Genomic DNA, 6,825 nt, shown 5'->3' on the forward strand with positions numbered 1-6,825 from the left:
ACAGTACTGTGCTAACATCTTAGGCACGTGTAAAAAATCTGTAAAGTGAAGATGCTTACAAAAATAATGGAAGATGAAGTTTCTAAATATAAAAAAAATACTATAAATAGCAGTAAACAGTAAAAAAAAACTAAAATCAACATTTGGTGTGACCATCCTCTGCCTTTCAAGCTGCATCAATTCTCTTAGATACACTGTTGTGCAGTTTTATAAGAAAATCGGCTGCTAGGTTGTTCCAAGCACCTTGAGAATTTGCCACAGTTCTTCTGCAGACTTTGGCTGTCTCTCCAGGTAATCCCAGACAGCCTGGATGACGTTGGGATCAGGGCACAAGACGATAAAATGTGTGAATAAAAAATAACACACTAACACTGAGAAGGTGAATTGTGCAGCTGTTGAAAGTGAGTCGGTACGTTGTGGAATCTGTTCAGTGAAGTTACCCATTCCAGCTCCAGAGCCAATGGTTGAGGGGTGATAACTGCTGCTGAACCTGGCGTTGTGGGTCCCGAGGCTGCTGTGCCCTCTGCCCAATGGCAGCGGTGAGAAGGGGGTACATCCTGGTGGGTGGGGGTCCTCAATGACAGACGCTGCTTTCCTGCAACAGCACTCCCTGTAAACGTGCCCAGTGGTGTGGTCGACTCTGACATATCAAACCTTTCTGTAGACTTTCCATTCCTGACCATTGGTGTTTCCATACCAGGCCATGGTGCAAACAGGCAGGATACTCTCCACCGTGCATCGGTAGAAGTTTGTCAAAGTTTTTGGAACAATTCACGGGGAGTAGGTTTCTGTAACCAGGTGATCTCAACATGTTTGGAAATATTGACTAAACCTCAGGACAAACTTTCCTTAATAACAAACCACTGGTTCCTAGTTATAAATTGGGAGCTTTCATAACAAGCACTTGAGTGGAAACTAAACAGAACCAATCAATTACATTTGTCCCACCCAGAGTGAAGCACAGATTTAACGAGGAGCTTGTTGATTTTTAATTTATTTTATTTAGTGATACAGTGAGGTAACAGGCCCATCTGGCTCAATGAACCGTGCTCTCTTCTCCCCTCAGCCATCAGGCAGGAGGTACGGGAACCTCAGGACCCACACCACCAGCTTCAGGAACAGATATCACCCTTCAGCCATCAGGCTCCTGAACCAAAGGGGATAACCTTACTCAGCACAACACTGAACTGTTCCCACAACCAATGGGCTCTTCATCTCGTGTTGTCAATATTTATTGCTTATTTATTCATTATTATTATTTCTTTCTTTTTGTATTTGAACAGTTTGTTGTCTTTTGCTCTCTGGTGAACACCCGGGTCAGTGCAGTCTTTCATTCATTCTATTACAGTTATTATTCCATTATGGGCTTATTGAGTATGCCTGCAAGAAAATGAACCTCCGGGTTGTAAATGGTGACATGCATATACTTTGATAATAACGCAAACAACAGGAAATTCAAGCAACACACATCAAAGTTGCTGGTGAATGCAGCAGGCCAGGCAGCATCTGTAGGAAGAGGTGCAGTCGACGTTTCAGGCCGAGACCCTTCGTCAGGACTAACTGAAGGAAGAGTGAGTAAGAGATTTGAGAGGGGCAGGGGGAGATCCAAAATGATAGGAGAAGAAAAAAAAGGGAAAAGAAAAATAAATAAATAAAAATAAGTAACAGATGGGGTATGAGGGGGAGGTGGGGCATTAACAAAAGTTAGAGAAGTCAATGTTCATGCCATTTTTTCCTCTCCTTTTTCTCCCTCTGTCCCTCTAACTCTCTGACTATACCCCTTGCCCATCCTCTGGGTCCCCTCCCCCCTTCTTTCTCCCTGGGCCTCCTGTCCCATGATCCTCTCGTATCCCTTTTGCCTATCACCTGTCCAGCTCTTGGCTCCATCCCTCCCCCTCCTGTCTTCTCCTATCATTTTGGATCTCCCCCTCCCCCTCCAACTTTCAAATCCCTTACTCATTCTTCCTTCAGTTAGTCCTGATGAAGGGTCTCGGCCTGAAACGTCGACTGTACCTCCTCCTACAGATGCTGCCTGGCCTGCTGCGTTCACCAGCATTTTTTTTTGTGTGTGTTACTTTGATAATAAAGTTACTTTGAACTTTGCTTCCACCACCTCTCCTGGTCACCCATTTGAGGCACTGACCATCCTCTGTATAAGACACCTGTCCCACTCCTATCCTCTAAACACCTGCTCTCTCAGTTTAAAGTTATGAACTGAAATCTATGTTGGAAACGTTAAAACCCCCCATTGCTTTTACAAGTTACTGCAGAGTACTTACATATCTGTTCCTGCTGACTACTGGGAGGCTTGTTGTATTATGCTTGCCGATGTCGAAGTAAAGTTATTAGCAAAGTATGATATGTTTTTAAAAATGTAGTTACTGATTGAGATACAGACAATCCTGGCTTGTTTGAGCCACACCACCCAGCTACACTCCTGTTTAACCCAGGACAATTTTCAATGACCAATTAACCTACTAACCAATGCATTGTTGGACTGTGGGAGGAAACCAGAGCACCAGGAGGAAACCCACAGGGTTACGGGGAGAACGTACAAACTCCTTACAGGCTACTACCCTGAGATTAACTTTATTTCGGACACTTACAGGGAAATAAAGAAATACGATAGAATTTATGAAAAACAGCACATAATCAAAGACTGACAAACAACCAATGTGCAAAATAAGACAAATTGAGCAAATGGTAATAAAAGTGTCATACTGAGAACGTGAGCTGAAATGGGACCTCGAGGGTGAGTCTGCAGGTCGTACAATCAGTTCAGAGTTGAGTTGAGTGAAGTTATCCACACTGGTTCAGGAGCCTGATGGTTGAGGGGTAATAACTGTTCCTGAAACTGGTGGTGTGGGACCTGAGGCAGGCTCTCCTTCGTGATGGCAGCAGCGAGAAGAGAGCCTGGCCTGGAGGGTGGGAGTTGTTTGTTCTTTGTAAATGTGCTCTATAGTGGGAAGGGCTCTGCCTGTGATGGACTTTTTAAAAATTTATTCATTTACGGGACATGGGCATCACCAGCTAAGCTGGCATTTATTGCCCATCCCTGGTTGCCCTCAAGGTGGTGATGAGCTGCCTTCTTGAACCATCCCTGAGGTGTAGGTCCACCCACAGTGCTGTTAGGGAGGGAATCCCATGATTTTGACCCAGCGACCATGAAGGAACAGCGACATATTTCCAAGTCAGGATGCTGAGTGACTTGGGGGGGGGGTGGATTTCCAGCTGGTGGGTTCTTGTTCCAGGTATCTGCTGTTCTCGTCCTTGGTGGTGGTGGTGGGTCTGGAGGGTGCTGCCTGTGATGGAGCAGGCTGTATCCACCACTCTCTGTAGCCTTTTCTGTTCCTGGGCATTGACGATACAACCAGTTAGGATTCTCTATACTGAGCATCTATAGGGTGAACACCCCACTCCTGTTAGAAACTTCTTCCCACATGACTTTATTGGAAGATCCCTCCTGGATCTGGAAAAGTACTGCAACACTCTCCCTACCCAGTGGTGTGACACCCTCCCTAACCAGTGGTGTGACCATCTCCCTATCCAGTGGTGTGACCATCTCCCTATCCAGTGGTGTGATGATCTCCCTATCCAGTGGTGTGACTATCTCCCTACCCAATGGAGTGACACTCCCTTTCTCTTACTTACTCTCTCGGTGTGTTTATTTTCTCAGGTGTTTGTGCATGGAGGATCCTCAACCATCTTGGACCTGTAGGACAACTTCACTTGTTCCCACAACAAATGAACTCACCTTCAAGGACTCTTCACCTCATGTTCTCGATATTTATTGCTGATGTTTCTGTATTTACAGTTTGTTTTATTTTACACACTGGTTGTTGTCTGTCCTGTTGGGAATGTTCTTTAATTGATTCCATTCTGTTTCTTGTATTTGCTGTGAATGCCCGCAAGAAAACAAATCTCAGGTTGTATATGGTGATGTGGGAGTACTTTGATAATAAATTTACTTTGAAGTTTGTTTTCTTTTTGTATTTGTAAATGTTTACAGATGAGCTGTAAAGAGTACCCTGACTTCATCACTTCCCGTCACAGTCACCTCACGTACAGACACTCCTGTGCCCAGCGTCTCTTTATGGACAGACAATCAATCTGTGTGTACAAGCTACCTCAAGTATTTATATTCATGGTGTTTTACTATGATTATATTCTTTACCTTCTTGTGCTGCATCAGATCTGAAGTAACAATTATCTTGTTCTCGTGTACCGGAAATGACGTTGAACAATCCTGAATGCTAATGGTTGCATCTCAGCCGGGCCCGACAACTGCCCTGCACCACCGGACCCTGCAGGGGGAGGTAGGGACAGGCCAGTCCATCACAGCCTCGTCACGTCCTGCATCCAGCCCACCTTCACCTCCTGGCCAGTCGCTTGTCTCTGAGAGAGGATACAGGAGCTAGAAAACCAGGTGACCTGCCAGCTTGGACTCCTTCACCCCACCTTCTGATTCTGGGTTTAGCCCCCTCCTTTCCAGTCCCGATGAAAGGTCTTGGCCTGAAACATCAACTATCCCCTCCACAGACACTGCCCGACTTGCTGAGTTCCTCCAGCATTTTGTGTGTGTGTTGCTCTGGACTTGCAGCATCCGCAGAGTCTCCTGCGTTTCAGGACAGGTTCTTCCCCACCGCTTTGAGAAGCCTGAACCAACTACTTCTTTCACACCCCTTCCTGGTGGTACAGCAACATTCTCTGAATCTTAAATTCAATATTTGGTTATTTCATGATTGTTACTTCCATAATCTTCTCTTGCTTCAATTCAGATATGCACTACAATCAGAAACAGAAGGTAGTGGATATGGCCCAGTCCCCCCCACCTCTGAGCAGATCTACAAGGAAAGCAAAAAGCAGGTCCCCCACCACCCAGCCATGCTCTCTTCTCACTGCTGCCGTCAGGAAAAAGATACAGGAACCTGAGGGACAGTCATTACCCCTCAACCATCAGGCTCCTGAACAAGACAGTTAGAAGGTCTCGGCTCAAAACGTCGACCGTTCACACTTTTCCATGGATCTACCCGGCCTGCTGAGTTCCTCCAGCATTTTGTGTGTGTTGCTCTGATTTCCAGCGTCTGCAGATTTTCTCTTGTTTGTAGATACAGATACTTTATTGATCCCAAAGGAAATGAGTGTCACAGTGGCAGTACAAGTGCAGATATAAAAATGAGAAGTAGAAAGAATAAAGTTACCACAAACAGTCTGACAGGAGGGGGTCATCACTCCCCCGGCTATAGTTTGACTCATTATCGAGCCTAATGGCCGAGGGTAAGAATGACCTCATTTTGCACTCTTACTAAAGTGCTCCTCTGTTCAGCCAAGGGAGGGGGATAACCTCACTCACCTCAACACTGAACTGATTCTACAACCAATGGAATTTCAAGGACTCTACAACTCACGTTCTCAGTAATTAATTATTTAACTATTATTTATTTGAATTTGCAGTGTCTTTTAATTTTTTATAATTTTGAGATGCGGTGCAGAACAAGCAGCACTCACCTAGCCTAACCACAGGACAATTTACAATGACCAATTAACGTACTAACCAGTACGTCTTTGGACTGTGCGAAGAGACCACTGCGCTCCATGGGAAAGACGTACAAACTTCTTACAGAGGGCGTCGGAACTGAACTCTGAACTCCGACATTCCGAGTTGTGGGGACGTCGCGCTGACCACTAGTTAGTTGTGACGGGGCCAGTTGTCAGTCTTTGTGTGCAGTTTTGTCACTGGTTTTACTGTATTTCTTTGTTCTACTGTGAATGCCCACAAGAAAATCAGGGTAGTATATGGTGACATATATATACTTTGATAATACATTTGCTTTGAACTTATTGTTGTATTCATTATTTCCACATATACTGCAGGTGAGCCAGGAATTTTACTGCGTAACAGCACTAATGGAAGCTTTTGCATCGACTCTGTCACATCCATTGCCATAGCCACAACAGCTGCCATAGTTGGATACATCAGCAAGGGAGATGAGGCTGAGTACAGGGCTACGGTAGGAAACTTTGTCACATGGTGTGAGCAGAATTATCTGCAGCTTAATGTGAAAAAGACTAAGGAGCTGGTGGTAGACCTGAGGAGAGCTAAGGTACCAGCGACCCCTGTTTCCAGCCAGGGGGTCAGTGTGGACATGGTGGAGAATTACAAATACCTGGGGATACGAATTGACAATAAACTGGACTGGTCAAAGAACACTGAGGCTGTCTACAAGAGGGGTCAGAGCCATCTCTATTTCCTGAGGAGACTGAGGTCCTTTAACATCTGCCGGACGATGCTGAGGATGTTCTACAAGTCTGTGGTGGCCAGTGCGATCATGTTTGCTGTTGTGTGCTGGGGCAGCAGGCTGAGGGTAGCAGACACCAACAGAATCAACAAATTCATTCGTAAGGCCAGTGATGTTGTGGGGATGGAACTGGACTCTCTGACGGTGGTGTCTGAAAAGAGGATGCTGTCCAAGTTGCATGCCATCTTGGTCAATGTCTCCCATCCACTACATAATGTACTGGTTGGGCACAGGAGTACATTCAGCCAGAGACTCATTCCACTGAGATGCAACACAGAGCGTCATAGGAAGTCATTCCTGCCTGTGGCCATCAAACTTTACAACTCCTCCCTTGGAGGGTCAGACACCCTGAGCCAATAGGCTGGTCCTGGACTTATTTCATAATTTACTGGCATAATTTACATATTACTATTTAACTATTTATGGTTTTATTACTATTTAATTATTTATGGTGCAACTGTAACGAAAATCAATTTCCCCCGGGATCAGTAAAGTATGACTGAAGCTTCAGTGCTCTTCACGCAGC

Source organism: Mobula birostris, chromosome 9 (genome assembly GCF_030028105.1).
Source record: "Mobula birostris isolate sMobBir1 chromosome 9, sMobBir1.hap1, whole genome shotgun sequence".
Lineage (NCBI taxonomy): Eukaryota > Metazoa > Chordata > Chondrichthyes > Myliobatiformes > Myliobatidae > Mobula > Mobula birostris.